Source organism: Mus musculus, chromosome X, assembly GCF_000001635.26.
Source record: "Mus musculus strain C57BL/6J chromosome X, GRCm38.p6 C57BL/6J".
Lineage (NCBI taxonomy): Eukaryota > Metazoa > Chordata > Mammalia > Rodentia > Muridae > Mus > Mus musculus.
The window spans coordinates 13,050,393-13,074,156 of record NC_000086.7 but is presented as its reverse complement, the minus strand read 5'-3'; the positions used below and the strand labels follow the sequence as shown (position 1 = coordinate 13,074,156).

At 42.9% G+C, this 23,764-nt stretch overlaps 1 protein-coding gene across 14 annotated transcripts in view; it reads right to left on the bottom strand.

Moving 5' to 3' along the window:
- Usp9x (ubiquitin specific peptidase 9, X chromosome) overlaps positions 1–3,175 on the bottom strand; it is a 102,347-nt gene extending 99,172 nt beyond the window's left edge. For 4 of the 14 annotated variants that reach the window (XM_006527586.4, XM_011247456.3, XM_006527591.4 and 1 more), the window contains exons 1-2: positions 2,424–2,713; positions 1,832–1,942 (exon numbers count right to left, since the gene is read on the bottom strand). The gene's annotated coding sequence lies outside the window, so the exon portion shown is untranslated. Of the gene's footprint in view, positions 1–999; positions 1,802–1,831; positions 2,714–2,910 lie in introns of those variants that run through there. The other 10 variants (XM_006527589.4, XM_030251307.1, XM_030251304.1 and 7 more) reach the window with 8 other exon arrangements.
- Positions 3,176–23,764: the final 20,589 nt, after the last annotated feature.

Below are 23,764 nucleotides of genomic sequence, written 5' to 3'. Positions count from 1 at the left end.
ATGCTGTTCTGGTCCTTAACCCTTCCAGATAGTCCCTTCGATTCTACCAAGGTCAGCAAACAAAAGGAAGCAACAGCAGAACAGTAAGATGACGGCATACTTCTGTAGGGGGTGGGAGGGGTAAGAAAAAGCATGAAGACATTCATATAGCTCAAAAGACAGACTTTTTAGTAAGAGAAAACAAAACATACTTTTGCTTCTTATTTTCACACTTGAAACATTAAATTCCAAATACTTCTGGCTTTCATTCTACCCAAACACTGGAACAATAAAGTATAAAGGGTTAAAGTCACAAGTATGACAAAGCAAGTAAGTTTAAACATTGCAAAAATAAATGTTGCTATGTCTGTATACTTAATACCTAAATCTTCTAAGAATTGAAAGACATTTTGCTGAAGCCAAAATGGCAGCCTGATGATTTAGTAGACTAGAAGGATCTAAAGAAGAGTTTGTAGTATCTATTTTTAATTAAGCTCAAGTGTCAAACCTAGTCATGGTTAACCAATCCTTATAATAAATGAAGCGAATGAGCTCTTTTATTACTGGCTACAGAGTTCCCACGTAAGTACACCCAAAATAATTCTTCATAAGTCAAATTATACAAAAAAAGAGAGATGCAAGGCTGGTGGGTTTTAAGGTTAAAAAAAAATTATTTCGAGTGCCTCTCCTACTAACAGAAACAAAAATATTACCAAAACCCCACAATTCCTTCATTTACAATCAACGACCCTCTGTGGCAATTACACACACCTGTAAACTGTGGCTGTGAAAATTCAATTAACGGTGTTAACTACAGAACTTTCAAAATAATTTAAGCACGTCGTATCTAAAAATCTTATCTTCCAGTCTCTGAAGAAATCCAAACAGAAACAAAACCCCCAGCTTCGCACCTGTTTAACTTAAATATTTCACAATGAATGAAAAACAAGCCATTTATCAAGCCTGCAGCCTCACATCACCAGCATCTCAAGGTTTTATCAGTTACAAACTTGCACATACTAGTATTTCCTTTCTTCGTCTTCGTTTTTTCCTCCTCCTTCAGGAACAGCTAAAAATACAAAGGTGGTCGGTCTACTGTCGCTTGGAAGCGATTTCGGCATCAAAACATCCTTCCGGGCCTTTGGCCCACCGTGAGCAGCCGGAGGGGGCGAGGGAGGTGTGGGGGAGCGATAACCGGCTCGGCCTTCTCAGGGCACTGGGCCGCTGAGCGACTGCGGGTTATCGCGGGAGGGCGGCGAGGAGGCCAACTCGTCCGCGGGCCTGATAGCCAGGCGTCGCCGGGGCCTAGCGCTCCCGCTCCAAATCACTCCACCTCAGTAATGGCGTTCGGTGTCAAGTGGAACAGGCCGAGGGCGTCCGCCGCCGGGTTAAGGGGCGCGCGAACCAACCGTCCCCGCCCCCGCCCGCGCCGTGCCCGCGCCCCCGCGCGCTCCCGACCGACCTCCCGCGCGGGTGGAGGGGCGGCACGGCGCGCCGGAGTCTCCATCCTCCTCCTTCTCCTCCTCCTCCTCCTCTCCACTCCCGTCAGGCAGGGAAGGGGGAGGAAGGGGGAGGGCCGGAGCCGTCAGCCATTTTCCCTGCCAGTCCAAAACACACACGCACACACAGCGCCACGCTCACTCACGGACACGGACACACGCTCGCGGGACGCCGGCCGCGCGCACCACGGAGGCTCGCGCGCGCCCGCGACGGCCGGGGCTCGGGGCGACCCCCAACCCCGGCAGCCAGGCCCCCAAGGGAGGACCGCTTACGCACACACACCCCCTCGCGCCGTCCTCCCCAGCCCTCCAGCCAGCCGGAGGCCCTGGGCGCCGCCGGGCTCGGTACTCACCAAACACAACCCGGGAGTCTCCTACGAAGCGGGCCACGCGGAGGCGGGAGACGAGATGCAAAAGCTCGATCCCGGGACCGGGCCTAACCTGGGAGCATCCCAAGCCGGGGGCTGGCGAGGGACAAAAATATGAGAGGCTGCGGATGGCGGGCGGGCTCGCGACGCGCGACGCGTACCGACCAGGGGTCTGGCCCTCACCCTGGCCGCCCTAGGGCAGCGGTGACCACGGCCGCCGCCTCCCTCTCGGCCGGCCGCAGCCCTCTTCCCCCTTCTCCCCTCAGGCTCGGGCGCTGAGCTCAGACAAGCTCCGGGCGGTGCGTTTCTCCTGCGTCACCTCCTCCTGCTCCTCCTCCTGCAGCGGCAGTTTCACCTTCCCCTAGTCGCCGCCTCTGTCCCCCCACTCCAGGCCTGCTCGCTTAGCTACCGCTCCTGTCCTCACTCCCGTCACCCACCCCAAGCCCTGGGGCGGTAAAGGCGGCCGCCTCCCTGGAGGGCGAGGCGGCGGCGGCCGACTCCCGCGAGGCCTGGGAGCCGGTGCAGGCAGGGAGGGGGTTCGCTGGGACAGGGAGGAGGGCCCCAATGGGCCGTTTACCGAGAGCTTGCGGCTCCGCCACCGGCGGACTCTAGCTTCCGCAGCCTTGGGTACCACAGCCTCGTCAATATGGCGAACCCAACAAATCAAGAAAGAAAAGAAAAGACAGAAAGAAAAAGAAAGAAAACCCGCACGGCCGGTGGTGGTGGCGGTGGCGGTGGCAGTGTCGGAGGCGGCGGCGACGGCGGCAGCAACAGCAGCGGCAGCGCAGACTCCCACTAGTCTCAGCACCGCCCAAGGCTCAGCGCTTCTCCGCCCCCATCAGGGCCCTCCCCCTCCAAGCCCCGCCCTCAGCGCCCGGCCCGGCCCCTCCCCTTGCCCAGCCCCCCTCTGGGCCAGCTGCCCCCTCTCCCTGTCCACCTCAGGCTGTTGAGGGAAAGAAAGGAAGAGCGCTGTGGGCCACTAGGGGGCCCAGACAAGGCCCCGTCGCCTGGAACACTGCGAGCTGGGTGGGGGAGGGGAAGACAATGCTAGGGAAAGATCGTACCATCGCTTCCGGACGGCCACTGCAGGGGGTCATGCGAGGGAGCCAGAGACCCTTACAAACCGTAGGGGACCGAACCGAGAGCTGACGAAGGACTCGGACCACTCCAAAGAGGAGGGTGGAGTGGGGGGAAGGGAGAGATCCGGCATGCGGCCTGGGCAAAGGGACTGACTGTCGGGAATGGCAGGGATGTGGACAGGAAAGGGTTAATAAGCACGCAAGCTGCAGCCGCGTCGCTAGTTTGACTAGGGCTGCTTGTTTTTGTTCCATTGTGAACCATGGCCCCACCATCCAGTGCCCGGATGGTGACGTCACCGGCCTCCCCCTTTTCCGGGATGGTTCGGAGGATTGGTTGGGGAGTGGGGGGGGGGGGTGACGGAAAGACTAGATTCCTGGGTCCCGGTGCTAGGCGTTTGCACCCGCCTTGCTTGAGGGTCTCGACTGCGCAGCTGACCCATGTCACGTGACACGAGGATAGGACAAGCCACAGAGCAGTGGTGCCAGGTCCTGAGGGTTTGGCCACCTGCACCCAGCCGATAGGGGGAAGGTGTGGCTTGAACTCCAGAGCGGGGTCGCGGGGGGTGGGGGGAGCTGCTTCCCACTCCACTTTGAGGGAGGCGCTTTAAGCAGCTCATTCACACGATCCTGCAGCATCAGTACCTAAAAGCATTTCGTCAGTCTTAAAGGCATAGTGACTGGGACTGAGAACATTTTGGACACCGGAATCCTTACAACAGTAAAGACAAAAAATTATACACCGTCCTAGACACCTTAGCTACTCAGTAATACTAAATGTAGCAAAATGAACTTCTATTGCCATATCATCAACACCATTCAGTGTGAGAACCTGGGAGGGACTTATGAACCCATCCGCTATGTCAGGGACTATTTTCTGCATATTGAGACTCCGAACTATAAGCTGCGGAGGAAGAACTTAACAGAGCAATCTCAAACGTTGTAGGTTTGAAACGATTCTATAATTTACCTAAAATTCACAAATGAAGAGAAAATGAATACAATTACTGATCGATATTTCATTTTGACTTAAAAATGCCTGTTGGCAGCAAATCTTTAAAAATCATTATAAAATACTATAAAGTTAATTACATTTCATATAGAATAGATGAACTTATGCTATAAGCAGTCATTTCTTTAAAAAATTTTTTTCTATTTATTTCATGTATGTGAGTACACTGTACCTGTCTTCAGACACAGCAGAAGAAGAAATTGGAACCCATTACAGATGGCTGTGAGCCACGGTGTGGTTGCTGGGGATTGAACTCAGGAGCTTTGGAAGAGCAATCAGTGCTCTTAACCGCTGAGCCATCTCTCCAGCCCAACACAGTCATTTCTAATAAAGGAATATTAAATGGAATCCCAAAGAATTTAGGGGACAGCATGTTGCCGGTGTAATTTTTTGAAACCATTTCTCTATACAGCACAAGACTGTTTTCACCACAAAACTAATAGCTTACCCTAAACACATTATTTATAGTCCTTATAACTCTTACCACATGCAATCTTATTTATATAATTACTTCCGTGCATGCTTTCCCTTGCTTATGGAGCCTCCAGAGAGAGCCTACCAACCATGTAACACTCTTAATTTGCTAAGTACATGGTATGGTGGGTTTATTTAATCCTCAGAACCCTCTGAAACAGACGGATAGGTATTTCTAGCCTTGACTTTAGATAGGAAAACAAAACGGTTAAATCATCAGTTTAAGATCAACAAGCCTGGTAAGCACATGTAGCTCTTTTAGCCATATCTAAAGTGCATCCTTAACAGAAATGTCCACAGTAGCCAATTCTATTCAGCATTATACTTGAGGTTCTAGTCAGAGAAGGAGAAGAAATGAAAGATACCCAGATAAGAAAGGAACAATTAAAACTTTCCTCACAAATAACATAATCTTACTCAGGGAAAACCTTAGGTAACCCAATATAAAAAAAAAAAACAATAAAACTAATACATGATTTTTAACAAGACTAAGGCTAGAGATTTGTCTACCTCCATTCATCCTCTCACAAAAAAGCTATCACATTATACCCTATAAATATGATTACTATGTGTCAATTTAAAATAACAATCTAACTCTTTTTAGACAACCTACAGAATGTTTTTTAAAGTCTCTGTAAATCATTTATCTAATAAGGAATTAACATCCACAATATTAACTTCAACTCAACAAACAGCAAAACAAAACCCTTCAATAAAGAAGTAAGCAAAAGGGTGACTTCTAGGACATCCAGGACTACACAGAAAAACTCTGCCCAAAGTACCAGCAAAACCAAAAATAAAACAAAACAAAAAAGCAAAAGAGGCTGGTGAGATGGCTCAGTAGGTAAAGGTGCTTGCTATGAAGCCTGACAACCTGAGTTTGATCCTTGGAGCCCACATGGTGGAAGAAGTAAATAGGCTCCTTCAAGTTGTCCTCTGAACTCTTGTAATGCATGTATGCATGCACACGTGCGCGCGCGCGCGCACACACACACACACACACACACACACACACTTTTTAAAATGTAAAAACTAAGCAAAGGGAAATGGGTAGAAGGCAGTTACAGTTGTCTGTTATCCCAGCACAGCAGAGGCAAAGGCAGAGGCCGAGGCCAGAGAGGCAGAGAGGCAGAGAGGCAGAGTCAGAGGCAGGACAATGTTCTGTTTAAGTCCAGCCTGGGTTATACAGTCAAACTCTATCTCAAAAAGGTAAAATTAAAATTTAAAAATGAAAATAGGCAAAGGATTTGAACACACACTCATCAAATATGTGAATGGCCAGTAAATACATGAAAAAATAAATACCTAACATGTCCATTCATTAGAGAAATGCAAATCAAAACCATGTGAGATAACACTTCATAGTCATTAGAAATACTATTGCAGAAAAAGCAAGCTATCTAGCAAGGAGATAATGATTGCCAAGATGCAGAAAATTTGAAATTCTACATTGCTGGTGGAGCTGCTACTGAAAGCCATAAGGCAGATCTTCAAAAAAAGAGAAAAAAAAAACCCCAAACATAACATTACTAATTCTACTTCTAGATAAAGCTCAAAGAACTGAAAGCAGGGACCCAAACAATTGCTTGTATACCAAAGTTCATAGTCACAATAGCCAAATGTGGGAACCACCCAAATGCTGAGTAGATGAATGGATAAACAAAATGTGGGAGATACATATAATGAAAAAGGAATAAGTCTCTGACAGACACTAGAATATGCATGTACCTTGGAAACATACTGAGTAAAATAAGCCGGACGGACACAAAAGCTCCCATGTGATTTCACTGCTGTACCAAGAGTAGACAAAGTAGGATAGAGGCTGCTGGAGCAGGAGGGATAAGGAGGATGGGAGCTTCGGTTTTAGGGACATGGGATTTCCATGGAGATGATAAAAATGGTACAATACTGTTAATGTACTTAATGCCACAGTACAGCACAGTTAAGGTAATTACAATGGTAAATTTTAGGTATGTTTTACTATGTATTTTTAAGGGTGAAAGGCTAAGGATGCACCTCTGTAATGCCTAGCACAAGTGAGGCTCTGGAATCAATCCTCAGAGCTCTCCCAACCCCATTCAAAGAGGAAAATATTCCAATCAAATATTGGTAATTTTCTATGAGGATCTACATAGTCTACTCTTAGCAGCACGTCTAGTTTTAAGTCTTAATTGTCCAGCTACTCCCCAGGAGGATGTGTACACTTGGCTCCCAGGATGGGTATGGCTACAGGATTGCCCTCTGTGACATCCTGCATTCAGTTCATGAGACAGGATAAGAAGTAAGTTCAATGCCACAGGATAACTGAAATGGAAACTCACTATACTCAAGCCCCTTCTCCTCATTCCCTTTATCTTGGTTTCTCTTTTCTAACACTTGTCCTTTCAGATTGAAGACTGTGATTTTTTTTAACTTCCTGGTTCTTTACCATCAGGACAGAACTTTATTATATTCCATTTCCTCATAAAATTTCCCATTGCATTCTATCCCCTCCCCAACTCAACCCAAAAAATATTTGCTAAGTATATTCATTGCTTACAAGCATACATCCTGAAATGTAGGCTTTCTTGAGGACAAATTTCAAAGAAGTTCTGTAGGCAAAGGGTTAAATGTTTCTCCCTATTTTTTTTTTTTAAAAAATCTCTCATTAGAAATGATCTGTTGGGAGCTGGAGAGATGGCTCAACGGTTAAGAGCACTGACTGCTCTTCCAGAGGTCCTGAGTTCAATTCCCAGCAACTACACAGTGGCTCACAACCATCAGTAATGGGATATCATGCCCTCTTCTGGTGTGTCTGAAGACAGCAACAGTGTACCCATATAAATTAAAACCAAACCAAAACAAAACAAAACAAAAAACCCAAAAATTTAAAAAAAGAGAAATGATCTGCCCATCTTGCTCTGACGGTGGCTCTCTGAAACTAACCTATTTGCAGTCAAGGACTTGGATATAACATTCAGCAAGAACACCAAGAATAACCCTGGGGTTGGAGCATCTCTGTGTCTCGGGGATACACACACAAAGGAGACAGACATGTCTTATACTTGCCTACTTGAGAGAGTTAAAGTAAATCTTTGCTCCTGGTATCTGTACCAGCAGTCACTAATGAATATCATAGTCATTACAAGGAAAACATCAAGGCTAAGCTAGTTTACGATTATTATCAAATCAAAGAATATTTAAGATTATTAAATATGGGGAGCTGGAGAGATGGCTCAGCGGTTAAGAGCACTGACTGCTCTTCCAGAGGTCCTGAGTTCAAATCCCAGCAACTACACAGTGGCTCACAACCATCAGTAATGGGATATCATGCCCTCTTCTGGTGTGTCTGAAGACAGCTACAGTGTACTCATCATATAATAAATAGATAAACCTTTTTTAAAAAAAGATTATTAAATGTCTTGAGAGTTTACAGTTTATATATGAAATAGGATAGTTGTCTCAAATTTCATAATAAAGCCTTAATATATTTGATATTAAGTTGTGAAACTGAACAGAAATTTCTAAACTATTCACAAGAAAGCCATTTTAATCAATTATGTTTTCCCCTCCTGGATTTTATGCTATTTTCATTTTTTCAAGTATTTTCAACTTGTAATTAGTGGTGATTCCTTTTTTTTGTTGTGAATATTCTCTTCTCTATTTTGTATTTTATGAGACTGACGCGCTACCTACTGCGCTAACGAGGCACCTCTATTTTGTATTTTAATTTTGAAAAGTTTGCAGACAACTTCCTAGACTGTGTCAGATTTCACAAAGCCCAGGTTTCCCCATTATCTCATTAGAAAGTCTGAATCAAGCCTGGCAGTGGTGAGTGGTGGCACAGAGGCTGAGGCAGGCGAATGTCTGAAGAGCTCCAGAGCAGCCTGGTGTACAGAGTGAGTTCCAGAATAGCTAAGGCTACAGAGGGAAGGAAAGAAAGGTGGTGGGGCTGCTGGGATGACAGGACACCGACTGGGACACCAGCATCCATTTCTCTCTGCTTCCTGAGTGGGGATGTCTCAAGCTGCCTTAAGCATCATGATAGATATATATGTACAACAGTGAGCCAAAATAAATCTTTCCTTCCCTAAGTTGTTTCTGCTATGGTTTTGTGATAGCTTCTTCCAGTGAAAACACAACACAAAATTGTTTGCAGCAAGCTTTTAGAAGCCAACAAAAACACAACACACACACGTAACAAGATGACATAGTTTCCGCCTTGATTTCCTTCCTTTCTTTCTTTCTTTCTTTCTTTCTTTCTTTCTTTCTTTCTTTCTTTCTTTCTTTCTTTCTTTCCTATTTGCTTTGAGACAAGGTCTCTCTTCATAGCCCTAGCTGTCCTGAGATTCACTATGTAGAGCAGACTAGTCTCCAACTTAGAGAACTCCCACAACCTCTGCTTCTTGAGTGCTGGGATTAAAAGTATTAAAAGCCACCATGACCAGGTCACCTTGGTTTTCAAGCTGATCAGTGCTCCAAGCCTGTGCAGGAAACTTGCATGGCTCTGCAGGGTACCCAAAAGGGTCCACATGCAGGAACAAAAACAGAGGACTCACAAGGCAGCAGGCCAGACCACCAAAGATAAGAAGCCATGGAAAAGCACAGGTGACAAACACCTATTTCACTAACACGTTGCTTTTCAAACTGTTGATACTCTAAAGCAGATCCCTTGGTTAATTAACACCATACCATTGTTAATACTAGGTGATTTTTTTTCCTTTAAGAATGAGCACTTCCTTGCCAGGCAGTGGTGGCGCACGCCTTTAATCCCAGCACTTGGGAGGCAGAGGCAGGCGGATTTCTGAGTTCGAGGCCAGCCTGGTCTACAAAGTGAGTTCCAGGACAGCCAGGGCTACGCAGAGAAACCCTGTCTCGAAAAACCAAAAAAAAAAAAAAAAAAAAAAAAAAAAGAACTTCAGTTGTGCTCTCTATGTTAGATTTATCTGTATTTGGCTATCGTGCAGTTAGCACTGGAGATCTAGGCATTCAAGATTTGAAAATTGAGACCTGGAAAGGCTGGCTGACTCCCAGAGTTGACTCACCCCCCAACAGGAAACGTCAGTTAATATTTGTCCAGTAAGTCTATGGTCTGCATTCCAAGTGTTAGGAAACTCCTTTGCTTTACGTTCTGGGGATCTTTGGATGTTCTGCTTAAAATGTGAAAGGTTTGTCTACTCTGTGCAAATCACCACAGTGTAAAATTATTAAATCTTTTTGTGTTTTTCTTGTAAGTAAAACGTAATTCTGTGTTACGCTAAGAAGTACAGCTTTCTTCAGTGTGAGAGGAAGTATCATATCGTTACACAGATTACACCTACTCCTGGCCCTATCGTGTTTTAGTAACTCCAGTTCCTCACAAGGGTATTAGCTCAGATACTTGTCTGGAGTGTTCTGAATTTCCCCAGGTCTTCCCTCTTGACAATATAAGCCTCCTAAGTTTATTGTACACAGAAAACCAACATGATTCTCTTAATCTTTTTCATATCAAAACATCATATCCTACAGGACCAATGTCTTGGTCTTTTAGCTAGCTTTGTCATTCGGAAAACGAGAAAAAGTTTGGGGCTAAAGAAATAGCTCAGCATCAGAATACTTGCTGCTCTTACTGAAGACCCAGATTCACTTCCCTAGCACCCACATGGCAGTTCACCACTATCGTAGCTCTAGTTCCAGAGGACCCAATGCCCTCTTCCGACATAGGTACCAAGCATTCACACAGGACACATACATACATAGAGGCAAAATACATGCATACAATAAACATGAACTTTTTCACAAAAGAAAAAGGGGAAACATTATTGAAATTCACAGAATAAAAAAATTATAAGGGGTTTGATTTTTTACAATCTAGATTCTTAATAGAATTGTTTGGATTTTTTTTTTAATCTGTTAAGAGTCTGAATTCCACAACCATTCTCAGTAATTGAAACATAATCTTTAAAGCCTTTGTAAATAATATAGCAATGGTATGAATGCTCTGTTTTCTACAGAACTTTCTAGAATTAAGACTTGCAGCGCGAAGAATTCAACTAAAAGAGATGCTTTGCAGATAATTCCATGGCAGGCTCCTAAAGTGTGAGTTCTATTTATTTCATAATTTCTAAGACATTATTCATTAGCCAAGTTTGTATGTTTGAGAGTGTGGTCTAAGAGTGATTATTCTATTAAAGACCTCCTGCAATTCAGAACTTTTTGCTGATTCATATAGGCCCATTTTTCCTTTCAATTAACACTAGTAGGATTTGGGCATATGCTTATTTTTGTATTGTAACCATTGCATGTTTTATTGCTAAAACCAGACATTCTTTATTGGTTCTTATTTGTCTTTTGTCTCTTACTTTAATTTTAAAGATTTCATGCCAGGCAGTGGTGGTAGTGGCGGTGGTGGCACACACCTTTAATCCCAGCACTCAGGAGGCAGAGGCAGACGCATCATCAGTGAGCTTGTGGCCAGCCTGCTCTACAGATCGAGTTCCAGAACAGCCAGGGCACAGTCTTAAATTTTCTTTTTGGAAAAATAGGAATGGCTATCTGTCATCTGTCTAGGATAAATGGTCTCCTTTTCACTTTTAGGTTCCTTCCAGGACCTCTTGCTTTTTTTTTTGAGGGTTGAGTGGCAGCTCTGCCCTTGCTTTTGCCAGCCCATCTGGTTGTTTACAGGAGGTGCTGCTGTTGGAGGCTAGCTGTTCACTCTCAGTTTACTTAAGCACTCAGCTAGCCTTTCCTTGGTCAAGTCCCTCAACAAACATGGAAGTGCTTACTCAAAGAGTGACATATGACAGCTTTCAAACGTGTGCTACAGATGGCAATGAGACAAGCAGTGTTCTGGAAAAGGCCTTTCCATGCACTTTATAACATCCAGACACCAGAAGTTCAAAGCAAACAGAACTCTCCTATGGATCACACACAAACGATTTAACAGAATATGATGACATTACAAAAATGTCTGGCCAAGAGAGGAGAAACTGTCTTGTATTCTATCACCAAAACCAACGACTAATGTCATTTTAACATACTTCATTTCAGCTTTATTTGAATGAGCAGTTTTTCTAAAAGTCAATTTTTCAAATAATAAAACAAAATTAAAAAAACAGTTGAAGTTTTTGTTTGCTTTGTTTTTGAGATAAGGTCACATGTAACCCAGGCTGATCTCAAATTTGCTATGGAGCTGAGAGTGACCTTGATCATTGGCCCTCTGCCTTCATTTAAATGCTGAGAGTACAGGCCTGCCTTGCCACAGCTGGGTTAAGTTTGAAAAATTGAAAGAAAAAATATTTTTCACAGTGCTGAAACACAACTGCTATAATCTGTTATATATGTATTGTTTTCACTCATCCTCAAAGATGTCATTGTTGGTCTTTTGAGAAATAGGTATCTATGAATATCTATTTTTTCACATGAGCACTGGTTCATTTACACAGTGTTGATAAAATGTCAGCGTGTTCTTTATCTTCTCCACTAACTTTTAGAACAATTTAAAATGTTTTACACATCATTCCACATCTGGTTATTCACAACTAACTAGTTTTAATCAACAGTATCACACTGGGTAAATGCTGGACAACTGGATAACCAACCCTTTACTGATAAATATTTGGTATGTTATTTAATCTTTTTGCTATGATAAGAAAATGCTGACTTCCAGTTTCCAAGCCTGCACGTGAGGGCCTCAGGAGTCATCATTGCTGACCTTACAATAACAGAAAAGCAAATAACCTTAAAGTCAACAACTCCTCTTAGAGCAGTCAGAAAATTGAGGTCACAAGGTTAAGAGTGCTACCCCCCACCCCTAACAACGGAGGCTTGACAAGTTTAGAAAAATCACAATTTACCAAAGCAGAAGCTTGAAATAAAAGCCTGCTGCTGGCTAGGGCCAGAACTAGGCTAGGTACATGGTAATTGAAAGTGTGTGTGTACAAACCTGGGAGTAAAAACTCCTAGCTGATAGTTTTGTGAGTTTTACCTGCAAAAACTTCCAGGTTCTAGGGGTGTACCATTGAGCGGGTTTCAGGAGGTTATTGCCTATTTCTCAACCAGGTAGGAGAAGAATATTTTGAAATATTCTTGAGATTGTTGAGAATTTTGTTCTCAACAAAAGCATGGCTGTAAGGAAAAGTATTTTACCAATGTCTAACCACCTTAGGTATGGTTCTAATCAAACTGGAGGGCCACTAACCTTCAACACAGGGGAAAGGAATGCCAGACTTCAGCCCTCTCCAGCCTCCCAATCTAGATGGGTGGGAAGGAAAGGAATATAAGCCAAATTCCCTATCCAACAATCCAGCTGCACAAACTCCCTAAAAGACTGACACTTAATGTATAAGACTGTAGTATCTTTCCCCTCTCTCCAACACTGCAGCCACATCAGTGGCGATCATGCTAGCAATGGTTACTCTTTATATCATGCCTACCTGTCAACAAGAACCATTAAAAGCACACTGAGAAAAAAATTTCAAATACAGTTTGAAGAGCTAAGCCTCAGAAGCTCGTTCAGTTATTGGAAAGGTCACATCAGCAGGAATTTAAAACCACTACAGCCGGGCGCTGTGGCGCACACCTTTGATCCCAGCACTCAGGAGGCAGAGGCAGGTGGATTTCTGAGTTCGAGGCCAGCCTAGTCTACAAAGTGAGTTCCAGGACAGCCAGGGCTATACAGAGAAACCCTGTCTCGAACCCTCCCCCCCCCCCCCCACATACACACACAAAAAAAAAACCACTACAATATACTAAGGGATTTAATAAAATACTGGAATGCATTCCAAATAAGACAGAAACTCTAAGAACAAATAGAAAATGTTAGAAATCAAAATGGGGAACTACAGGTGTAGGAGAGTCATAAGCTAGAGACATAGTGTGAACAAGGCCCTAGAGTCAATTCCCAGGTACGAGCATACACACACACACACACACACACACACACACACACCCACACCCCACAAATTCTAAACAGCTACAACAGAAATCAAGAGCACCTTTGAGAGGCTCAATTATAGTGTGGTATGTAAAGTCAAGGAAAAGGTCAGAGAACATGAACATATGTCAATAGAAACCTCTAAAATGTTAAAGAAAGAAAGAAAGAAAGAAAGAGAGAGAGAGAGAGAGAGAGAGAGAGAGAGAGAGAGAGAGAGAGAGAGAGAGAGAGGAGGGAGGAAGGGAGGAAGCAGGGAGGGAGGGAGGGAGGGAGGGAGGGAGGGAGGGAGGGAGGGAGGGAGGGAGGGAGGAAGGAATTATGGTCTGGAGGGATGGCTCAGTAGTTCAGAGCACTGGCTGCTCTTCCAGAGGACCTGAGTTCAATTCCTAGCACCTACATGGCAGCTCACAGCTGTCTGTAACACCAGTTCCAGGAGATCCAACACCCTCACACAAACATACATGTAGGTAAAACACCTATGCACACAAAATAAAAATGAATCTTAAATTTATAATTATTTACTTTTATTTTATGTGAATACATGTTTGCCTTGATGTATGTAGGAATGGATACACACCACATGTGTGCCTGGTGCCACAAGAGGCTGAAAGGACTCAGATGCCCTGAACCAGGACTTATGGAGGCCAGAGTTGTAGGAACAGCAGTTGTGAGGAAAACTGGAGTTGTGAGCTGCCATGTACATGCTGGGGGCTCTGCAAGAGCAGCCAGTGCTCCTAACTCCTGGGCCACCTCTCTAGCCCTGAAGTCCCCAGTTTTATTTTGTTTTGTTTTGAGTCTCTCTTATGTAGCCCTAGCTGTCCTGAAACTCTCTCTATAGACCAGGCTGGCTTCTGCCTCCTGAGTGCTGGGATTAAAAGTGTGCACCACCACTGCCAGGCTGGATTTCCCCCAATTAAATAATGATAGATACCAACTACAGATCCAAGAACAGAAAACAGGAGGCAGAATAAATGCCCCCCAAATTGGTATCTTAGTATCATAGGCAATCATATAATATCAAATATTATATTCATTGTAGAAATATTTGAAAGAGACGAGAGGAAAGATGGCATTAGGTTTCTCTTTGAAACCCTTACAATGAAATCTTTAAAGTGCTGAGGTGGGCACACAAACTAGAATTCTGTATCCAGCCAAGATACTCTTTAAATATGAAGGAGAAATAAAGATTCTTCTCAAAGTTCTGTGGCTGGTAGAATTATCTAGAAAGAAATGTTCAAACAAGCTCTTCAATTATATAGGTCAGAAACTCAGCTCTCCAGTGAGAGAAGGTCAGAAGAGAAATAAATGGAGTTAGGATAAAATCATTGGTATTTCTCCTTAACTGACCTAATAGTAGTTTGCTCAAAATCATAATAGTGAAGAATATTCAGTGTCTATAGCTGATAGATAACTAAAAAGAATGACAAGCATGTCATGAGCAATGGGAGCGAGAATTCAGGAATATTCTGTTAGAAGTTTCTTTAATACCTGAAAGCGTATAGTTATTTGTAAGTAGACTCAGATTAGCTATAAATATATATTACAAACTCTAAGGGCAAGTTCGTTGGGGTTGGTTTCTAAGACAGCCTCCCTATTTTGCCCAGGCTGGCCCCAAACTCACTGGACCCAAGGGATCTTCCGATATGAGTCACCCAAATAGTTGAGACAGGAATATGTCATTGTCCCTGGTGTTGTGTAACAAAAATTTTCCTGGGGAGACAAAATGTACATGTCTACTTACCCAGGTAGGGCACTCCAGACAGAGCAAAGTATGAATACCACCTAAGTCCAATTTGGTGAACCAATGGGTTTTATTACAGTTACTTACAGGAATATGGGTAAGGGGTTACTTATAGCAATAGAAATGACTCAAAGGGCCGGGCATGGTGGTGCATGCCTTTAATACCAGCACTCGAGGCCAGCCTGGTCTACAAAGTGAGTTCCAGGACAGCCATGGCTATACAGAGAAACCCTGTCTCAAAAAACAAAAACAAAACAAAAACAAAAACAAAAGAAATGACTCAAAGACAGCTGCACCACCAAAGCCCACCCCGCATGGTGTGTTCACAAAGCTGGGATCCTGGTGCACAGTGCACAGCCTGCAGGCAGCTCAACATGTTGGAAAGTGTCATTTCCACATGCCTCAGTTATTCTAAACCTCTTCCAGGCAGCGTGGCTGGTCTGGTCTCAGGATCTTATTTGCATGTTTGTTTGTTTGTTTGTTTATATATTTATTTGGTTTTTTCGAGACAGGGTTTCTCTGTGTAGCCTGGCTGTCCTGGAACCCACTCTGTAGACCAGGCTGGCTTTGAACTCAGAAATCCACCTGCCTCTGCCTTCCGAGTGCTGGGATTGAAGACCTGAGCCCCCACTGCCCGGCAGCAGGGTTTTATTTGATTTGTTTTCCTCTGAGAGTCTTATTTGCAGGCCAGCTTCTTAGTCTGAGGGGGTGCTCAGCATTTACTTTGGCAGGGAGGGGCCTCATGAATCTGGCCAGTTTCAGGGACTTTCAGGGACTGAAGCTCTTTTGAGTTATTTAATATCTTGTTTAAATTAAAGAGCTTCCCTGTAGGATAAAATGTTTTAATCTTGGAAGGAACCGTCACACAACACCTTGCTGGGGGATTTTTTTAAATGGTATTATTATTTATTCTTTGAAATTTTCATAACACTGAGAAAGTCATAAAATGTATTTTGATGATCATCATCCTCACTCCTTCAGCTAACTCCTCCTAGATATACATCTCCACCTTGACAGTGCCTCCCAACTTCCTGACCCTTCTCATCTTTTCCTTAAAATAACCCATCCCATCAAGTCCAATTTGTTCTAGGTGTAGGCCATCCACTGGAGCATGGTCCACTGCCAGGAACCATCAACCAGCAATAGCGTCTCAATTGAGGTGGAGCTCCTGGGCTCCTCCCTAGGAGATTATTCTTTTTAAGTATAATTGACATGCTAGGAAAGGAGAGAAAATGGAACCATAGAAAATGCTCAATTAACACCAGAAAGGGTAGAAAAAAGACTGGAAGAGATCAAAGAACAAGGTCAAAAAACAGAAAGGAATAACAAACATGGGAGACAGAAATACAGCTATATTGATAGCCACTTGAAGCGGTAGTAGGCCAAATACAACAATTAAAGGACAGCAGAACTAGGCCTGTAGCTTAGCGGTAGAACCAAGGCTTATAATGTATGGTACCCTGTGTGGCATCTCCAGCCCCAAAATAGGTGATAACATGTGAGTTGGAACAGGAACCAGGAGAAAGAGAAGGAGGGAGCTAGTCAGAGGGGATTAAAAGAAAATACCTACTATTTGTTGTCTAAGAAACTCATTTTAAATATTAAAGGCATTGAAAGATTAAAAGATGGCCTTGCCTTTAATCCCAGTAATTGGGAAGCAAAGACAAGTAGATCTCTGAGTTCAAAGCCAGCCAGAGCTACAAAGTAAAATGCTGTCTCGAAAAACAACAAAAGTGTAAAAAAAAAAAAGGCATTTTCGTCTTCTTAACAGTAATCAAAAGCAAGCTGAAGTATTTATTTCCAACAAAAATGCTTCGATGAATACTGCTGACCCTAATTCTCCTATTCTTATTTAAAAGACAGACTTTGGGTTGTACCTATAGTTCACACAAAGCCCATTCCATCCCAAGATTCCCCATAAAACTACACAAGGCAGAGGCCTACATCTAACCCCAGCATTGTAGAGGCAGGTGGAGCAGATGTTTCCAGGCTGGGCTACATGAGGCTCTATCTAAAATATAACAAAAAAAGATGATCACTCGCCAGGTGGTGGGGTGTGTGTGTATGTTTGTGTGTGTTTTCATGTGGAAACCAGTGGACAACCTTGAGTGTGGCTCCTTGGGAGCTGTCCTCCATCATCATCACCACCACCACCACTACCACCACCATCATCATCTCCTCCTTCTCCTCTTTCCTCCTTCAATTTTTAAATTTTTATATATTTGTGTGTGTGTGTATGTCAGATGTGTGGGAGTTCTACTGAAGGACAGAAGAGTGTTTCAGATCCCTTGGAGTTGGGAGTTACAGGTGGTTGTGAACTGCCTGCCATGGGTGTTGGAAATTAACTTGGGTCTTCTGAAAGAGCAGCTAGTGTTCTTAATCACTGAGCCATCTCTCCAGCTCCACACTGGAGTCACAGTCTCTCACTGACCTAGAACTTGACAAGAAAGCTACACTGGCTGGCCAGTGAGCCCCAGAGATTCATCTATGTCCACCTCTCCATTGCCACCATTGTGAGCATATACCACCACATCTGGCTTTTTTTCATGTGGATTCTGGGGATTAACTATTTAGCTATTGAGCTATCTCCTCAACAGCCGCTTTTCACCTTTCTATATTATTGCTACATATAAACATAGCCATAGAATGGACTAGCAGGGTACCTGATTACAATAGTCAGTATTCCATAGTATTAGCTTTTCACTGCTATTATATTTCATTGAGCCTGGGGTACCATCTATTATAAGATACATCACTAGATCAAATGCCACTGACAAGGAAAGAAGATGCTGCCAATCACAATGATGGAAGATTCCACCAGGTGTTGGAAAATACATTCCAGTTTCAAAGGTGTGAGAAAATGTACTTTGCAGAATAAATAAAACTCAGTGTTAGGAATATAAGTTCATGTTTAGAGTCCAGTGGCTTTAACAACTGTTTCTGTCCCAAAGGTCCCTACTCTTACATACCCAGTTTCGAGTGTACCTTTGAGAGGTTAACTTGCTTATTTAACTGCCTATTTGATGTCACCATGTACAGTTATCTCAAAACTGCATGAGTTGTCATTATCCACCATCTTATATGGTTACTCTATTCTTCTCAATTATTCAGGTCAGATACCTTGGAGTCAACAGATTCTGGTACTTCTACCTTTAACAAAAGCTCACAGTTTGGTTATTTCTCACTGTCCTCATACACCAGAACACCTGTAGCAGAGATGCTAGCTGGTCACCTCAGCCATGCTTGCCTCTTCCTTTTGGGAACACATTTTTTCCAGCTTCCTCTGCAGGCAGATGAAATTATGGCGTTTTGTTGGTGGTGTTGGTGTACATGTGTTGAGACACAGTCATCATATAGCCCAGGCTAGCTGGCCTAGAATTCAATATATACCCAAAGATAACTTTGAACATCTGCTCTTCCTGCCTTTTACCTTCAAAGCACTGAGATTACAGGAGCGCACCACCCATACTCCATATTAGCAGTGATGGATGAATCCCAGAGCTTTAGGTATGCTAGGTAAGCACTCTACCAGCCAAGCCACATTCCCAACTCAAATGATGAGATGACAAACCGTAGAATATGAGAAGACATTTTTGGCTATAAAACTCCAATAGTCTTAACTGCATTTCTCCCCTTCCAGTTTGCTGGAATGGCCATGACTCTGCATTGTCCCCTCAATGATGACTTTGGTTGCTATGTGTTGAAAGCAACAGAGTCCCTGTCAGCCAGGGTTTCTGACTGCTTAGAGGAATGCCCTTTGACCTGTTCACCTGCCCAATACCATAAGATGAGCAATTGCATTTTGGAGGGTTCTGAGCAGTGGGCAGTAAGGGAACTGATTTTTGAGTTCAGAAAGATGGAGAGCCACATTAAAAAGCAGCAAAATTCTTGATTAAAATGTCACCTGTGATAAATTGGAAGCTATACAAAATGCCTCCTGTGCCAATAACTTCATGAAAAGTGGACAGAAGGCAATGTGAGGTGTGCATTGGTGGTTATTTGCTGTGTTTAGCAAAGGAGGGAGGGAGAGGAGTTGGGGGGTACAAACTCAGGCAAGAACTGGCTGATTGAAGAACAGAAAGGAAAAGTCAGAATTGGGAAATTTGGAAACTGGGTTTAAAACTGGACTGTCTCTTTGTCCAAAATACTAGAAGACAGACCAAGAAAAGCTTTGTGTAACCGAGTGTATGTGAATGGCCCCAGTATAACATGCTGATGACTTTGCACATCTTCATCTAGGCCACATGAGCAAGGCTTAACTGCAGTCTGAAAGGAGTCTTGGCAGAGTGCCCTATGATTGCTCCTGGAACAGGCAGAGATAAGGACAGGGGCTGCTGCAAGGGAGTTCCTTGTCCCTATCTTGTGGGAGACTGCCACAAGGCCATTTCTCACCCATCTTCTGTTTGAGGGAGGCCAGTCCTTCCCATCCTCCCTGATTCCTTAAGGACATCTGCAGGTTTTTGTGGCATACTAGGGTACTGCTGTTCTGCACTGAGGTCTGGCTTATGCATGGCTGAATAGCCTACCTGCCACTCAGGTGGTTTGGTTTGTCCTTTGGCTCCTTAGGTTAGATGTCATCCTGTAGAATGCAGATGTGGAGCACTGACACCATGTCGATCCCATTTCACAGCTCTTTAAGTAATATCATTCCTACCCATTTGACCCTAGTTATGTAGTACCAGCCAAGTCAGCAGAAAGGTAGCAAGCGAGCCTAAAACTTTCTGATTTTAAGTATACAGCAAGAAAGAAGGAACTTGGCAGTCTGTCTATATACTTAAAAACGGAAACTGTATTTTGTTTTGTTTTGTTTTGTTTTGTTTGTTTTTCAAGACAGGATTTCTCTCTGTAACAGCCCTGGCTGTTCTGGGACTTACTCTGTAGACCAGGATGGCCTCAGACTCACAGAGATCCACCTGCCTCTGCTAGGATCAAAGGCACGTGCCACCACTACTCAGCTTCTGGAACTATATTTTAAGAGAACATATTTGTTAACATCTACTGCAATTTTTAAAATATACATTCTTTCTGACTCAGTATTTCTACTACTCTGAATCTATCCTAGAGAAACAACAAGGACACTGGGATTAATCATAGAACTTTTGTGATAATTAAAACAGGGCCATAAGCCATGGTGTATATATGCTGGGGACTACCATGCAGTAGTTAAAAAAGAAACAAACTATGTGGAATGACTTCCAAAATAAATGATTTAGTGAATAAGGGAAATTAGAAAAAAAAGACCATTATACCATGAACTGAAATTTTAAAACCTATAAAAATGCCATATATTTCAAAGAACAAATACTTATATGTTAAAAAGTACACCTCAATGCTAACTAATACAGGAATTGCTTCATGAGAGGGATGAAGAGAAGGCAATCAGGATTGGGAGTATAGATGGAGAGGGCTGCAGTCTTATTGTAATAATAAACTGTCTTTCAAAAACAACAAAGACTTGTGCAACAAGAAATCAATTGTTTTATAAAAGCCATTTGGCTGTGCTGCAGACACTGTCCCTCTTCCTTACCAGTTTAACATACACTGGTCCAACTTGCAACTGTTAGCAGAACTCTGGAGGGCTAATGCAGTTCACCAGTAACTAACAAAGAGACTGTTAGTCAGGATAGGAGGCCATATTAATAATTTGAAGTACCTAGCCAAGGGGATAAAAGGAACCCTCTATGGTATTATGGAAGTGGTGACGTCTCAAGTATGGGGAGCTCTGTGGGGCTGGGACCAGGCCCCATGAAGGGATGCTGCTCACCTCATGCTGACATTTTCTGAAGCTGGTAACTGCAAACAACTCAGCTGGACACTCAGGGAAGCCACAGCTGGGACCAAGGAGAAGTATCTCTGGGGGAAGCTGTGAGGCACAAGAAGCTGACAGGAAAGAAAAAGAAAAAGCATTTAAGTTCCTTTACCCTCCTCAGGCCTGTCAGTCCCTTCTACACCTCTCATAGCCAGAGCCAAGCAGGAAGCCACCAGCAAAGAAGATATGTGGCTCACAGAGTTTGGAGTCAAAATCTAGACTATAGGTGCGGGAGGCACAGCATGATGGCAGTGTGCCTAGCAACTGAGTGGTCCTGGATTCCATCCCTCTTCCCCCAAAAGTGGACACGATGTCACAGGCCTGTCATTTTTAGAAATGAGGTAAAATGAGTAAGGTGTCCTTTATCTAAATTAGACAGGAGGCCATTTTCAGGGAAGAAGGGGACCAACGAGAGGGGAAAAGAAGGACAGGAAAGAGTCATGGGCTAGTGAATATCAGTACAGTGTTAAATACATAGGAGAGTGTCCAAATGAAGCCCGTTATTTTGCATGATAACAAGAAAGCCAGATTGAAATAAAATACATAAACACTAAGCAAATGACTGGATAAACATTTATGAATTGCACAGGCCTAGACTGTCTACTCTCATGACAAAAGCATTTACATATCTCAGATTATCCCTTCACTAAATGCTCATCTCCCAATTCCGATGCTCTTTCTGAGCCTGAAAGCATTTAATGTAAATCTATCATTCTAGATGCTGGAAGAGTTTATAAAGGAAAGACAAGATGCAGGCTTTCCATTCATCTGCCAACTTTCTCATCACTAGCTTGGCATCCTAGCAACTTCCAAAACATGTAATCAAGTAGGACTTTGAATCCCGTGGGCTTTTTTAAAAATTATGTATCCATATGTAGAGTGTTTCACAGTCACAAGTTGGTTTGGTTTGGTTTGTTTTGCTTTTTGTTTTTGGTTTTTTTTTTTTTTTTTTTTAGAGGAATGGGGTGCTAGAGTTTAAACCTAGGGCCTTGTGCATGCTAAGCAAGCTCCCTTCCACAGAACCACACTAACAACCATTATACTTCATTATAGTTCAGATTGTTCCATCCTGGGCTCCTTAGAAAGTATACAGTTTTATTTCCATCCTTAATTTTTAGTAAGAGGATCTTCCAGGTTCATGTTGTATCTATCTAGCCTCGGTCCTGGAATTAGCCATGTCTCTAAGGAGCTCTGAACGTTTGTCTGTTTTATATGATATTTAAACATCACAAAATCAACATGTAGTCTTAACTGACATTTTGATATAATTTCTTTTCTGTCTCTACATTGTGCCTTTTAGAAAAGGGAATTATGACAAACTCCTATTTCCAGTGTAAGAAGTAAAAGGGTTTCCAGTTCATTTCCTTGATTGACATCTCTCTTCCCATGTGTAAAATCTTACTTCTTAATGGTGTTAACATAATAACCTATCTGCTTTACACCACTACACAAATAATAGTTCCAGGATAATGATATTAATGTTATTAGTGACAATTAGATCACTGAGTGTCATTTAAGATTTATCTAGTTATTTTTGTCCTTGGAACCCAAACACGGGGATACATAGCAAAAAGACTTTAAGTCACTTGAAATAATTACCATGTACTTTTGCCACTAACTTTATAGTTGGGCTCCTTTTCCCCCCAAGTTCATCTTTAATTTTTAAAAACTATCTTTTTTTTTCTTTTTTGCTTATATTCAGTTTTTAAATGATTAAAAACCAATTTTACAGTTCTCAAATTAGTGATGTACTACAGCTTAACAGCTTATATAACAAACTAGTGGTGTAAAACAACAAGCATATATTCTCTTACAGTTGTCAATGGTCAGAAACCTGGGGCAGCTTAGCTTAGCAGTCATGGTTTAAAGACGCTCAAGTCAGGCTCTCTTACCAAGCTGCAAGCACCGTAAGGCTGGTTCAGAGCCGGAGGCATGGCTTCTAAGATGGCCCCTCACTGGGCTCTCATGGGGCCTCAGATTCTCCTCAGGAGTTACTACTTGGCAGAGCAAAGAATTTCCCAGAGAACAAATGATTCAGGAGAGAGAAGGGGCAACAAGGAAGCTACATTGTGTCTAAAATGTAATTGTGGAAAGGATCACAGAGCCCAACCAAGGCGCCCTGTTGCTAGGACATCACAAGGGTCTGGATACTGAGATGGTTATCATTAAAGGTTATCTTTTACATAAAACAAACAACAACAACAACAAAAAGTATAAGGCAAAATACGTTTAAAGAAACTAGCTCCCGCCTTTGAACATTCCCTCCCTCCACCTTTAGGAAACCACTTTTACTAATTCCTACTTATCTTCCCAGTATTGTTTTGAAAAATACCAGAAAATAGGCAGACTTGCAGCCCCCAAAATTGATTTGCTACAAAACATGCCTGCACCTTGCTTTTTTCAGCACCAGTACTGTTCTCCCCCACCCCCAGAAGGGCGGGGGGGGGCATCATTCATGACAGAGTTTCTGGTTGTCCTGGAACTGTAGACCAGGCTGACCTCCATCTCAGAGATCTGCCTGCCTCAGCCTGCCAAGTGCTGGGATCAAAGGCATGTGCCACCACTGCCTGGCTCAACATCATACTCTTAACAGCAGCATACAGATGTCATCAGTCCACTGTGGCACTTCATTCAACTCTACTATGTAATTACTGTCCTTTAATCACTAAAATTTAGTGTTTCAATGCTTTCACCATTTTTCAATTATTCTTCACCTTTAGAGTGTCTGAATTGCTTATAATTTTTGTCATTATAAGTAATGCTATAGTAAATATCCTTGTGTATGAAGATTTTCTGGATATGCAGTTATCTTAGACAACTTGACTTAAAGGTACAGATTTATTAAGTCCAAGATCTACTTTGTGCCTGTTTTATACACTGTCAAATTGATCCACATTAAACATTACATACACC